The sequence below is a fragment of the Bemisia tabaci genome, chromosome 6 (genome assembly GCF_918797505.1).
Source record: "Bemisia tabaci chromosome 6, PGI_BMITA_v3".
NCBI classification, from domain to species: Eukaryota; Metazoa; Arthropoda; class Insecta; order Hemiptera; family Aleyrodidae; genus Bemisia; species Bemisia tabaci.
The window spans coordinates 25217819-25233548 of record NC_092798.1 but is presented as its reverse complement, the minus strand read 5'-3'; positions in this window follow the sequence as shown (position 1 = coordinate 25233548).

Genomic DNA, 15730 nt, shown 5'->3' with positions numbered 1-15730 from the left:
ACGTCATATGAGTCTTCGGACGCAGCTAAATTGTCTTTGACAGTGAACAATTGAGAACATTTTCCTTTTCATTTTTTTCAGGAAACGGTCTTCGCGATTTTATTTAAGTCACTTGAAAATTTCAAGAAAAAGTATTCGCACTCTCCTCAAAAACGATTATTTCAAGTGGATAAATTCGGCAATATTTGAATATATATGCCGTTGCACCTTTGCGCAGCAATACTCCTGAGGCTTGCTGTATACTGCCGTGCTAAGGAAGAACGCCGTATGAACCTCCAGGCGTTGCCAAGTTTCCTCCGATAAAATCCGAAATTACTGGGAAAATTGTGAGTATTATTTTCCAAAATTTTTCAACAATCTTGTACGCAATTTAATCTAAAGTATCTGAAAGTTTCAAGAAAAAATATGCATGAATGTTGTGAAAAATACATGTTTTATTTAGAGAAATTTGACAACTCTCGAATGTTCATACGGCGTTCTTCCTTAGCCAGGCCCGCCACATCCGATCTCGGGCCTTGGTACCAGTTTTAAGGCCCGGGCCGCCAGCACAGAGGGGGTCCGGGGGCCTCCCCCGGGAAATTTTTAAAATTTTAAGTCTACTTGGACGTATTTTGAAGCTCCCATGACGAAGATTTTCCATCAGTTTCTGCAGAATAATTACGCCTTTTTTTACTTTCAGCACAAAATACTTTCGGATTGTTGCATTCAAAACACCTGGAAATTTTTTTTGGGAGGGGGGAAGATGATACTATTTTCAATTGTAGGGGGGTCCAAGCCTCCCTGGACACCCCTCTTGTACGTCTATAGCAAGGAAGTTGAGCCATTGAAGTAACGGATGTCCAGACTGGAGACTCTTAGCATTCGACGACGGACGAAAATGAAACGCAGTCACAAAAATATCCATCTATACTAAAAATCTTGAAAACAGATAGAAATCTTCGAAGAAGTAAGGAAAATTCCACAGTGCCCCAGCATGTTTTTGAAAATTTATTCGCCTTTTGCGAAATTTTTAGGGTAAATTTTTCACTTTTCCTCACGAGATAAGGGTTACATGTGAATTCGTAGTGGTTTTTCACCAGTGGCCCGGAACCAGGGACCCAGTATCCCCCCCCCCCCCCTTGTGGCGGGCCTGTCCTTAGCACGTCAGTATACCGGACCGGTAAAAAATACATTTCTCGGTTCCATCGCATAAATTTCCGGGAAATCCGAATAGAGGAGTAGGCGTGTTCATCATGGCGTGGAGGAAAAAAGTCCAATCAAACGGCCACGAGGCCTAAACCTCGAGATGAGCAAATGGGCCGGAATTGCAAATGTACCAGGAAAACTGACCGAAATCTCGAACTTTCTCCGCCCGGCTTCGAGATAATCTTCCACGCATCTTTCGCATTTTTGTAGAGGCTCCGCCCATCAATGTTGCTGCAATTATAGCGCGAAATTTGGACATCTCGATCTGCGGAATTGAGCTCGTAAAATACTCAGGCCCTGAATACATAATCCGCCGATCCGCGCGTTGCATAACTTTCCTGTATTTATAATTTAGCAAAATTTAGCAAATAAGTTTTATGGCATTAGTGGATCTTCAGCGCGGCTAGCGTTTAAGGTAGAAGGCATAATATAATTTTGGGAAGTTGAACTTGATACCCTTTCGAAATGAGACGGATGGCTTTTCAGTCCCGTTACTTGCTCCAAACAAGATGTAAAACTGTTTTTGCTCAGAGGCTGCCACATATCGATGGCCAAAGTGCGAAACCACTTATGTCCGTTTGCGACGTTGCAAACTTTAACGTCGTCATACTTGGTAGTTTCCTGTAAGGGTCCTGGTCATCCTGATAAAACAAGAATTTCTGTAAAACTTGGAAACTATTTTGTTTTGCGATCTTGGGCTAATATTCTCCAGTTTCAACTTCTCCAAATTTTAAGGAAAAGTATCAATGGTCAAAGTGCGAAACCACGCATCTCCATTGCCATGTTGAGAAATTTCCGCTCCCATTTTATTTTTTCAATGAGAAATGAGTCTATTTTACAGCTTAACTTATTCAGAATATTCTGCATATAAATCTGCATGTAAAGAAGAAATATCAAGGATTTTTCAAGAAAATACATTACCGACTTTTCTAAAGAAAAACTAAAGTGTGACATGATGTCTGGAACGTCACAGACGAAGAAACATAGTCTCGCACTTTAGCCTCAGATGTTGCTTCCTTAAAAATACATGTTTTATCAGAGGAAATTTGGCAACGTCTTAATGCACGTAAAGCGTTCTTCCTTCGCACGGTATAGTATACTTTGCGAAATGAAGGCGTATTAAAGCGCTACTTCATGAGCTTCAACTCGGGTTCTGCTTTACACGACAATTGCACGTATTTCTATCAAACGGAACTGTATATGCATTATGACGTGAGACCTGTTATGCACATTATCTTATGAGTCTCAGGGATCATGTCTTAATGCACATAGTTCTGTTTGGTAGAAATACGTCCAATAGCAAAAAACACGTAACTCGTTTGCGCAATTTTGAAGTCTCTGCTCTCATTTCCTTCATCAAAGGAGATGAAATCATAACACTTTTGCTTCTAATTATCACAGAATATCATTCACGTCGAGATGTGAAATCAGGATAGGTTTTTGAGACATGACACTGCTGGTTTTTTCATTTTGAAGATAAAGTATGATAGCGTTGCAAACCGAGACACGTACATCTGCAGTTTTGCCGTCGACAAATTAATTTTTTCAGGAAAAAGTACTGAGCATCTTAGAATTTAACGCAGTTGTTAAACGGTCCAATGGGCCTGTTGCATGCAAGAGATACAGCCGCGCGAATAGATTTTTCAGAGGTTAAATGACACGAAAATTACGATGGTCACATTAAAAAAGTCTGAAATACATTCCTTACTGCGCAATTTGCGTTGTTAGGAACGCGCTTTTTCAAATTTCCCGCGTCTGGGGGCAGTTTTCTAATCACCGGAAACGAGCAAACGGCGGGCTCGGTGATTTCCGGAAGATGCCGAGTCGTTGTTGTTGTTATTTTTTCCTTCAGTTTGTTTACAAACCCAACGTGATCTCTTATAGTGGTGCATATACGCTTTATGCGGTAACCAAATCGATCAACTTTTAAATATCCAACGTAATCCTTCTTCATTTCATTTCACGATATCACGAGCTCCGATTTTTAGGTTACCTATGTTGTCAGTTTTAGTTGACCGGAAATAGCCACTAATTGCCGTTAATTGTTTCCGTTAGAAAACTGCCCCCAGACGCGGGAAATTTGAAAAAGCGCGTTCCTAACAACGCAAATTGCGCAGTAAGGAGTGTATTTCAGACTTTTTTAATGTAACCATCGTAATTTTCGTGTCATTTAACCTCTATAAAGTCTATTTGCACGGCTGTATCTCTTCCATGCAACAGGCCCATTGTATTTCTCAAAATGGGTTTCACGGATTGAATTGGATGCAGTGGCGTGGCGTGAATTGCGATATATCGATTGTTATGCCATTTAAACCTATGGAACAGGATCGATAAACAGGGTGTTCGCAGCGAATGCCTAAATAATCGATTCTTTACCATAGGTTTAAATGACATAACGATCGATACATGGCAATTTACGCCACGCCACTGATTGGATGTATACCCAACATCCACGCATGGTAATTTTGGAACTACATTTTGAAATTAGGAACTATAACTTCTGGCTCATATGTAAAAACACCTATGTGAATAGGGGAAATAATGGAACATACTTTGTATCTGAACTAAGCCAGATATTGTAGTTTCTAACTCTAAAATTTGATGGATGGGAATCCAAGACTTCCAAAATATCATTATGCGTTGCTAAGATATTGCATTATTGCATGCTGTTCCTGATGGTAAATAAAAATTTAAATGCCTTCGCTTTCAGAAATGTTTAATTGGAAAATATTCTTTAAATGTTGGTCTCATTGTTAGCCTTAGGATAAGGATTCGTATTATGCGGCACAAACATTGTCCATCCAATGAAGAAGTACAGCTGTGAAATCTTAGCAACAGTCGATAGCTCTTAGGAGGTTTTGCATTTCCATTCTTTTGATATTAATGTGCTTGGTGGTTTTACCCTTTTTTGTTGTTTTTAATTTGTTGTACAAGGTAGTTTCACAATTTTTAAGGAACACTTAGACGCGATATTTTCCTTTTTTCCTCTATGCCTCTGTCATCCAGTTCTCTTGCATAGCACGGTTTTATGGTGATGATTACATTGAAATTCGAACTGCATGAGTATCGTGCATTTTCAAAACTATAGTGTTCATATCCTTAGAATTTTTAAATATTTTCAATTTTTTTCAAAAATAAAATTAAAGGGATTTTCTTTAAAAAAGAACTTTCCAAACTCTACTGTCATTCATTTCATTCTTTTATCAATTGTATTTTCTGACTGATTTTTTCTCATTATGGCTCTCTTTTTTCGTTTTATAAGGCAGTGTTGCTTTTTTCATGCGCTTGAATCAGTATTTATAGGTAGGTACATTTTCTGGAACACTGTTTGTCTATTGTACATTTGAATATTGCTCTCATCAGTGTAGGCACAGTGGGCTTACAGCTCTGTTGAAAAGGGGTATTCTAAAACGTCACAATTAAACACTAACCAGTTTTATGTTTTAATATTTTATTTTGACTTTTTTCACCAATAATCTAACACATTTAAAATAAAAAATACATGGGTCAGTTAATTGCTAATAAACTCTTTTCTTCGGAATGGCTAAAAATAAATAAACGGAAAAATACAATAGAATGTATCTTACATCACTTAAATTACAAAAGAAAAATGTAATGAACCTTAAAATAATAAACATAATAAGAACCGTAGTGATAATAATCAAGAATAAGCACAAATTTTTTGATTTTTGTTATTTTTAACGAATTATATAATAAAAAAGAAAAGTTCTGTTAACCAAGTTAAATAAACACGTGGTAAATTTTGATTTTAGTTTCTTTTTGACTTACTGCTCTGCACAACGTTCTTCATAATTTAGGATATAAAAATTCAAATAATAAAAACTCAAATCAGTAAACAGAAAATGCAAAGTTCGAAAGTTAAGTCTCACATTCTCTTAGCCTACCAACTAAAACTTCAACAATTTTCCGTATCTTAAAGATAATTTTGATTTTGAAGGGAGGGGATAAGGCGTTTTTAACCAAACATGTAGCAGTCCTGCACATTATATATGGTTAAAACTTAAAAATTCACGCAAAATTATACAACTAAAATAATAAAAAACCAGATTAATGTTCAAAGCTTCAAGTAACTACCCTAACATTCAAATTAGAAGATGGTCTCATTTTTTCATTTCTTCAATTACCATTCCACCGATTTTGCAAAATGATCCAAGCAAATGAAAATTTGCGAAGATAATCCTTCTCTACGAAATACGTTCTTGCTGACACCAAGTGTAAACCTACATCAGTATGTGATTTTAAATGGTTTAGCTAACTTCAACCTTTTTAATTATAGAAAATTAAAAAAGGAAAAAGAAAACCACAAGAGACTCAAAAGTTTGATGAAAAATTCAAACATTGATAGGTAAGTGTCAATAATTGTTTTTGACGTAAAATAAAAATTTAATCATTTTGGTTTTTCGAGGGAGAGTTTATTGGTGGTGCAAGGAACGGGTTAATGAGTTTAAGCACTCTTGGTTATTGCAAAATTGTCAGTATATGTACTATCAAGAATGACGCTATGATTACGTATACGTCTGAAGCGGGATATCAGGAAAAATTGTCAGTTTGAAATTTTATTGCACACATTATTGAAACGGATGTTTTCTGTTTGACATTTAAAATAGGACGCGAGCAACCCTTTGCTAAGGAAAATTACTATTATCTCCCTCCTTTTGGCAAGTAAGCTCCCCAGTTTGACGTCCTTTTGTACTTTGTTTGCTCAGCATTTGAGAATAGGTGGTAATAATTAAACAGGGTTCGGAAGTAAAGTGTATCTTGGCGACTAGGAGTCAAGTAAAACTCGAGCTGTCAAGCAGAACTCGTACACAATTCAATTTACCCAATGACTTTAATGGTGGGCTTCCCGCAACTGCGTAAATAAAAGCAAACATTTAAAAAAACACCTTCTTAAAACGGCATTTTCCGTGGAAACTCGGCTCAAATATTTATCACCAGCCATTATTCGGAGTAAGTCAGAAGAGCATATGCTCAGCAACGATTAAAACTCAACCCAATTCTAAAGTGGAAAATTCCCCGACGGCGCGGTGGCGGGAAGCGCGGCGGCGAGGGTATAGCCCATTCATCAAGGACACATGTCCAAACTAACAGTAATATTTTGGCCTCTTCATAAAGAACACGCGTCCGAACTAACAGCAATATTTCAGTGCTCGATGTCTGAAGTTGCTCAACTTACGAATTTGACAAAAGGTGATCGGTGAAATTGTGAACGCAAGTGAATTGAAAGAACTTAGGGCACTTTTCTTAGATTTTCGTAGCTTTCTTGCAAGTAAAAAATGTTGATTTAAGTTGGCCATGTCTTTTTTACTAAAAATGAGCAAATCTGTAGTAAAATTTGAACTCTTGGGGGAATTTTAGGGGATTGAAAGAAGTTGGCTGTAGATAGAGAGGGGTGGAAAACAGAGCAAAATAATACATATTTTTGAACGATTCTATGGACACTCTCAGCCTATCTCTTAAGTTGGCGTGTTAAGTTCGCAATTTCGTCTCTTAAAAATATTTTTACAATGATAAAAAAAAGTCACTTGAAACTTTGAACTACCGACACACACATTAATTAAAACTTAAATTAAACTAAAATTTTGATTTGCTACCATCTAAAGAGGGCAAGAAATGGAATGAAAATAAAACAAAAAACAAGGAGGTAGAGGCAGATCTAAAGAAATGAAGAAGAAAAAAAAAACAAATCTAAAATTACATAATTTACAACAAAAATTTTGATTTTGCGCTTGAGATCAACAATAATAAACTATAAATTGTAATAAAACTGAAAAGGGAAAGAAGCAGGAAATGAAATTAGATTTAAAAAAATCTCTTGCTTTCTAATTTTTCTTTATCTTTTCTTTTTCTTTTTTTTCGGGGCTAAGGGAATGGGTCATGAAAAACTATGTAGGAGCTTGTTATGAGATGCGACAACACTCATATAATTTAGATGCTGCATTCTAATTGTTTAGTTATCTTTTTACGGTAGGTCCCATGGCTTTAACAAAGCTGGAAAGAGTGGTAGAAGCCTTTAACATTCAAGGGTTCAGAAATGAAAGAGGAGAGAAAATGATCGAATTACTTTACAACTAATAATTATAAATAATTTACTTACAATCGCAGGCATAGTTTTATTGGCTTAAGCTACTTATTTGAACATTTTTCTAGCACGTAATAACTTCAATTGAAAGGCAACATATGCTCCCTCTTTTTCCTCTGATTGGTGAGTTTTCAGAGGAAGAGGATGAAAGCATTTATGACTAGGAACTGTTTTCATTGACTAGACGGACAAGAGACTAGCATTTGCACATGCTTGCCTGCTAGTTGATATCACATCACGATCGTATTGTACCCAATGCCTACATACAAATACAATATACTCATCATGAAGCAAAATTTAACTTAAAAATAAACATTTCAATGAACTATTATGCTCATTCCAAACAAAATTAAAGTAAGATGCATCATTCACGGAAGTATTGATACGGAATAAAAGTGTTCGGATGGAGGAAAAGAAAATGATAGTCTATAATGATTTATGCATTGAGGGGAGGATTTTTTTTTCAATTTAATATGGAAAAATCGCTCTAAGTTAATATTACTATCGAATTTTGAATACATAAAATTTAAAACAATTACAATCATATTGTAAGATTCCTCACATATGAATCATATTGATAAAGCGTTAACATCCACTTTTCGATTTCAATTGCACCGAGAAGAATTTTCCAGTTGAAAACTTCCGAACGAGGATTCTCGTTGAATGAACTGGAAATTACAGGATGTTTTTTTGATATAACAGAAGTAACGTTTGAAAAAAAGAAGATTTCCAATTGACTCGACGAAAATTTTCGTTTGAGATGATTATTGCATTAATTGTAATTTCTATTGACCGAACAGAAAATTTTTCTCCGTGGAAGATTTTGGGCTAAAGAAACAAATTTTAATCTTACTGTCCATATTCTGCGATATAATCAGCCTACTAGTGAATATTTTTTTTTCATTACATTTAGCGCAGTTTCAAGATCAAATTATGAATAAAATCGAATATTTTCTGGGATCTAAATGACAGAACTTAATTTTATTACAAGGGCTTGAATCAATTTTTAATACATTTTTATGTCATCGATTTTGTCCTCCTGAAACTTTCCATAAAAATAGTCAAAGTCCAGAATGCTCTTAGATGGATCAAGAAAGCTCGGATGATGGACTCTTGGATTATAGCTTGAAAAACCTGAGTCCGTTAACAGCAGAGTTCATGGTTAGGATGTCAAAGAAAGAAGTCGAAAATGATAATGAATGGAGGAAACCTATACAATATCCGACGGATAGGTAGTGCATGGAAGTAAGGAAAATGTTGAATTCGCTTTAACATTTAACATGAAATGAGAAGGAACATTTTTTCTGCTGCTAAAAATAAATTTTACGGAAACGACATTGAAACAGTTTTTCTCACACTGTGATTCCTTCCTCTGTATTGCACGCATTTTCCTTGATTGGTAATGTAACGGCAGATAAAAGAGAAGATTTTCAGAAACAGGTTTCTTCCGCCGATTTTTTATTATTTTTTACCGCCTAAATTTATCTGAAGGTATTTTCCAGATTTTTTACTCTAAGTTCATACTTTAACTCAAATAATAAAAAACGTTCAAGAAGGTTGACAGCTTAATACCTGCACTGCAAGTATCACTGAATTGGGTAGAGGTACTCAACCCCCCCCCCCTCCCTCTCTCTTGTGAGAATATCTGATGACGAAGATTTGGACAGAGATAAATAAGTTTTGATATAATATTTAAGGTAGAAGCTAATATTACATCAACTAATGGTGGTTTTTACCTCTGAAGGACACAAAAACAACCTCTGCTCGTTTCTCATTAACTTTTTCCGGGTAAGAATATGATGAAACCAGTACCCCAAGTAGCAGTGATCGCGATAAATTGCGATTTAATTGGAGAATGTATCGCGATTTTATCGACGTCGCGATTTATTGCAATATTATCGGGAGAAAAATCGCGATAAATTGCAACAAAATCGCGATATTATCGAACGCGATTTTATAGAGATAAAATTGCAATAAATTGCAATTTTTCATTAACGCATGAATGACGCATATGAAAGATGTTTCTATTCCGCCGCCGCCGTTTTTACCGAGATCCGTTGGTAACTTAACCATCTCATTTTTTTTTATCAATTATTAGTATAATGTTACAAAGACAGACTGGTAAGCTTACCTGAAAACCGGTATTTTTACTGATTTTTTCAGGTAAGAATGCCACTTTTATTGGTAATCAATCCCCGGTAACTTTACCATTTTATCTCGGTAATTCTACCACAGTCGATAAAAACTATTGGCGTTTTTCCCAAGGTCCATCGGTAACTTTGCCATCTCACTATTATTGGTAATTTTACAGAGACAGAATGATGAGATTACCAATAGAACCTTATTTTACCAACCGTATTTCAAGGTATGAAATAAAATACAGAGGAGGGAAAATTAAAAAAAAAAAAAAAAAAAAAAAAAAAAAAAAAAAAAAAAAATCCAATGAAAAATTGGTGTCAGTCAACGCAAAGACATAAGTTGTGAGGTTGCGAAGCGCCGATCCATGTATAAGAGGCTTCAATTCGCATACGGTCATAGCATAGTGACAATGTGCTGGCCTTCCACCGTAGCGATTGGGGTTCGAATCCCCGCGGAGGCTCCGGGGATTTTACGCTCGTCTTCGTCAAAGGACCTGACGGCTGAACCTAACGGCAATCGGCTGACAACTTTAACCCCTTTTTTTTGGCGATTTTATCAATCGCTAGGATCATCAACATCTGAGCGATCATCCTCGATCTTATCGCGATAAAATCGCAATTTTTTTGGGCCGATAAAATCGCAATAAAATCGCGAAAAGATCGAGGATAATCGCTCAAATGTTGATGATCCTAGCGATTTTATCGCCGATAAAATCGAGGATAATCGCGACTTTATCGGCGATAAAATCGCGATTTTTCCGTTGAAAAATGCTACTTGGGACATGGACAGAAGAAATTGGAAAAGTTTGTGTGAATGAATGTCTGAGTCTCAATTTTCTTCAACCTATTCTACTGAGCCTTGAGGGCAAAGCTGAAATTTTTCATGACAAGTTGTGCTTGTTACAACTATCTCTTTCCACCGAGTATCTCGCAAATAGCAGCCCTTTTCCTTTCCTTCTCATCATGGCTTAAAAGAATTGATCAATTGATCCTTAGATCGATAGTATATAAAAAGACCAGTCACTCTTCTTTGCAGGACGACAATGAAACAGACGCCGAAAGGAGAGATCAACTGTCTAGATGTTTCGATTATTATTGATATGTATAAGTCCTATTTGGTTGTTATTTTACCAGGAGATGAATAATTGAGAACGAATTGCAGGTCAAGGAGTACGGCCTTCAGAAATATGAGTGTATTTCGCACGATGCTCCCAAATTCGCAAAGTCTCGTGACCTCAAGTCTTGATTTAGGCAGAAAAATTACCATTTGCGCCGGGGTTAACATATCAATGCAGAAGGTGTAAACAATGTCCAATGCCAGTCTAAATAATCGACTATTTTATTACACGGAATCTTCGAACGATACATAATAAAGTGACGAAAATTTTAAATGTCACATCATTTAAAGAGACAACCTATTATCATATCTCAAGTCCCTTGATTAATTTTTTCACGAATCGAGAAAAGAGAAGATGAGAGGGAGACATATTTTAAAAATCGTGCCCATGTTTTCGACGCCTTGTTCATCAAACTCGCGCTATTTTCTCAATCTTAGAAATAAAATATTTTCATTAATACATTCGAAGTTCCAACGTCACTTCAATCTTTCATTTATGCTTTTTTTTGGCGCAAAATTGCTGAGGTTCACATCTGGCCCGTACCTGAGAGTCTACAGTAGATGTTAATTTTAATCGCTACTCCCGCTACTTATTCAGAAGTTTTCCTCGATTTACTCTTTTTGAGGTCTCGTAAATGTTGCTTTAAGTTTTAAATTATATTTTCTTCACTTATTCTTAAACGGCGTTGTCTCTTCCTTTGCCCAGATACCTTAATTTTAGCTTTAGTCAAAACATATTTTTATATCAAAATATGATCTCAGGCTTAAATTTCTCGATCGTTTTACTCCTTTAGCTGCTGTAACGGTGTTGGCGAACGAAAAGTTGGTGCGCGTCGACCTGGAAACGGTCACTAGCTGCGAGGGGGTGAGAAGGAGAGGGAGGGGATGGGCAAAAAGAGGGGCTGCATAAATCATAGAAAATAAGAAGCAGTCAGAGGCACGCGTTTCAAAATGAATTGTTATTGAGCGATGGACATACGCGGCGGCGCCGATCACGTCGATTTATACTAGGAATTTACCAATTTTCACATGAAATACACAAATACATATGAAATTTGCCCCAGTTTTAATACTGATGTATTCCTAGTAAAACTGGACATGTTTGTGCAGGTTTTACTGATGAGTCTATTCTGTGAATTAATCTTTTTCGAACCAAAATACAAATTTCGGACTGATGCAATTAAAGTGGCATCTCTATTCTCCGCTCTACCACCTTCTTAAGATTTCATAAAAAAGTTCAGTCAAAATTGAACTACGTTCAGCAGCAAGGAACTACAATTTCGGGCTCATTTTAGAAACAACTTATATGCTATTGGTTTCCCTATGTGGATAAGTGTTTTTACGTATGAGCCAGGAATTGTAGTTCTTTATTGCGAAATCCAGTCTACTTAGTGTATTTGCAGAAGAACAAGAGAGAAAAGAACAGGATTAGTCTAATTTTTTCGGCCTGAAGTAACTTTGACTTGGCTCGTCAAAATGCCGCAATCTCTGAAGTTGTTTTTTTTTCCCTTTGGACCTTAGACGTGGAAACCAGCGAGAGGGATCCAAAAATATTCTCATTTTCTCCAAATTCTTATTTTTCTCTCGTAAAGAAATTAGAGGTGTATTATTTTTAAAATTGCACTTCGAAGTTAGAAAATACTCATTGCACCTTTGGGAAACCCAGGAATCAACCAAAGGCCTGCGTTAATTTGAGTGCCTTTTCCGATTTAATCGAACTTATGAGTTTTCTCCTCTATAAAAGCAGGACTTAGCGGCGCGCTAATATTAGTCCGAAAATTATTTGCGAACAGAGTGAAAAATCCCCAAAAAATTGGAGTCACCACCAAAATGTGCGAATACACTTGGTGTCTCTGAAGCCATCAAAAATGGTCTGATCGCGTAAAATGTGCATTTGCCCATTTTACTCGCACAGGATTCCATGTTCTTTTGCATTTTTCCCTTCGATTTGAGCCGTCATCCTCGCAAGCTTACGACTCGAAACAAAACGAGGGCAATAAAATCGAGGCCTGGTCCAATCTAAAGTCCCTCGGACGTAACAAAGCCAAGGGCCAAGGGGCTCGCAGGCACGGGACCATACGAGGGGTCAGAGCGCGAGTCTTAATTTCGTAGACGGGCCAAAAACGCGGGCGATTTTTACGTTTTTGAGGCGCAAAAAGGGAAATCTGGTTGTCGTCCCGTTCCGGAGCCCACTTTACACTCCACCCCTCGACACGAACTTTCCCCTATTTATATTTAAATAGCGTTCATTTATTTTTCTTGCTCGCCGTCTCTGTCTGCGCTAGCCCCGTCTCTGTCTATCCTTCTGCCTATTTTAACCTCTATAAGTCTATTGTGCACACCCCCATTGCGAGACCATGCGGGGACTCAAAACTGCATTTTCAATCGCCAAGTCGAGTCATGCATGCGCAGTTGTTTCCTGTCCGCGATTCAACATTTTCGGAGGATAACATTGATTAAAAACGGGTAATCGCACAGATAAAAACGGTTTTTGTTTCGAAATAAATAGTATGATCTGTTGCGCAATCGACAGAATTTTATTTTAAGATGAATTACACCGGAAGGAAATCAACATCAAAGTCGTGAACAAATTTTGCTGGATTACTGGTTTCACTTTAAATTATTACCAATAAACGCGTAGGATGACGCACATTAGCTGCTTTTTTTTGAAGAATCCAAGTATTGTATGAAACCCCAGAATTAAGCTAAAAGTATGCGGATGCGAAGAATTGAATGCAATTGGTCACATTAGAAATATTATGGTTTTTTAAAGCAACGTGCAATGCTTTCTGCATACATTTTTAATTTATTCAAGAGATGGGCGTTGTGGCCAACACATTATTGCTATCATTGTCCATATCCTGATTGGCTAGTTCTTTTGCGTAGGAGGGACATGTCGCAGATACCCGCACGCGCTCCACTACGTTTTATTATCAATGGAATAAAAAGAAGTTCTTTTAGGGATACCTACTTCGTTTCGCGATACGAGGGAAATATGAATAATTAGAGCGGCGATAGCGATTTTTCACGGTTGCATAGGGGTAACCTTTTTGCCGTTTGATGAGAGCGGACTGGAGTTTTCGGAATACAAGCTTAAAGACCGACAATATTTGTGCACAAAGTAATTTTAAAATAAAATATTTTGGATTGATCAGATCCTATAATACACATACTTTCATACCCTGAATAATCTTTGAGTAAATCACTGGGAATAAGAAACCCTCCAATCAGATGTATGCTGCACACTGGCCCTTAGGTGAGAAAAAACAATTTCATTTCGTTTCCGTGTTGCATAAGTAGCAGAAAAAATGCGCAAATTGGGATGTCGCAGTTACAATTGAGCATGTAACTTAAATACTGAAACAGACACTAATAAATCATTATTGACCTTGCTATCAGTAGATTTACAAGCGAGATGAACTTTTAGATTAACAGCTGCTGAAAACAAAGGAAATGCAAAAAGGAAAAAAGATCGCAGAACTAATAGTTCTGCCTCCGCATTCTGGAAACAAAACAGTCGTAAATAATGATAGCGAATCTGGGATAACAAGAAATTTGTTTCAAGGAGCTTACTCCTCAAAAAAATCGGGACCTTTTGTGTGCCAAACTTTTTACACTTTGAGTCTTGAAATCAAGTTAGTACTAGAACATATGAATTGAGGCGTTCTTTTAAGGCCATACACCAAACCTTTAGAGTCCTGAGACCAGCTAAATTTTTTTAGAGAAATATTTTTTTCCAGTTTTGGCGTGCTCTTACCTAGATACTTTACAATACGCACCATCGGTTAAGAAAAAATCCATTTTTTATGCGACAAATTTTTCACATCTTCGTGTCGTATTGACCTCTGTTTTTAGAAAATTAAAATACACTTTTCATTTCCTGTATCAACACATCAAACGCTGAATAGATATTTTACCGGGTACAGTTTGTCAAATACGAACTTAACGAGCATGTGTGGATTAACATTTTTTGGAAATTAACTGAAACATGAAAATCCATTCAACTCTGAGAAAAAGTGTACTCGAAAATGTTAAACAGATATCTAAAGTAATAAGTTAGTGACCATCGAGTAACTTTTTTTCCAAGCTAACAAAACGCAACCGAACTGTTTATACATGTTAAAAAAATAATCAATGATGATACATACTTACTCGTAAAAATATGAGAAAGTTACATGATAAAACCAATATTTATAGGAAATTTACAAAGTGTTAACAGTATAATGAGGTACATTTTATTTAATTTACATGTAAATGTTAAGAAGTGTCCAAGGTACAAAGAAATCTACTATAAAAATATACAACAAAAAATTAACCTCTGAAATTTTTCCCTAACTGATAAAAACTATTTAAATTGAAACTCGATTTGCGAGTGCATGTACGATAGTTATGTTCATTGTTCTCACTTGAATGATTTAATTTCCCTTTTTCCTAAAACCTTCATTTCTTTCAATTTTTCTTCTTCAAAAATATGGACATAATGTGAACATTGCTCTTTCACAATACGTATTACTTGCATTTTAGATGAAAATAATTAAAATAATTTTTTGAGGCAGATATTTTAGTCAGTATAAGTAATCATAGGACCACAAATTCCTTATTCTACTTCATTTGAAAGTATTCAGATATGGCTCTTTAGGAGCATTTTCCATTGAAACTTTCTTTTAAGTTATGAGTGGCTAAGGTTTAAAATATATTTTCTCCCCATGTTTTCCTGTTTTTACTACATTCATGAGTAAGATGAGAAATTGCATCTAACGTGTAGTTTTAATTTGTAGATATACTTTTTGCCATTTTGGAGTATTGTCCTATTCAGTAATGTTTTCAATCTAACATTTTTGCCAACGAAGTCATTTTTGTTTTCTGAAATATCTATACGATTGAAAGTTTAAAGTGTGCAATCATGCTTTTCTAGAGCCGAAACCTTTAGCAAGAGGGCTTTTACCTATAGCACTAATTTCTTGACATTCGTGAAAACTTTAATTGGAATGAGAATAAAAGAGTAAATATTGGTTATCAGAAGATAAAAGTAACCTTTGGAGACTGACGTATGAAATCTCTGAGAAATGTTTAATGAGTGGAAAGAGCGATATTGTCGTAAGTAATTCCTATCAACTAAAACTACATGACCAAAACGTAAGTACCCTGAGAAGTAATACATATTTTGGAAGAATGTTTTCCTGTGCT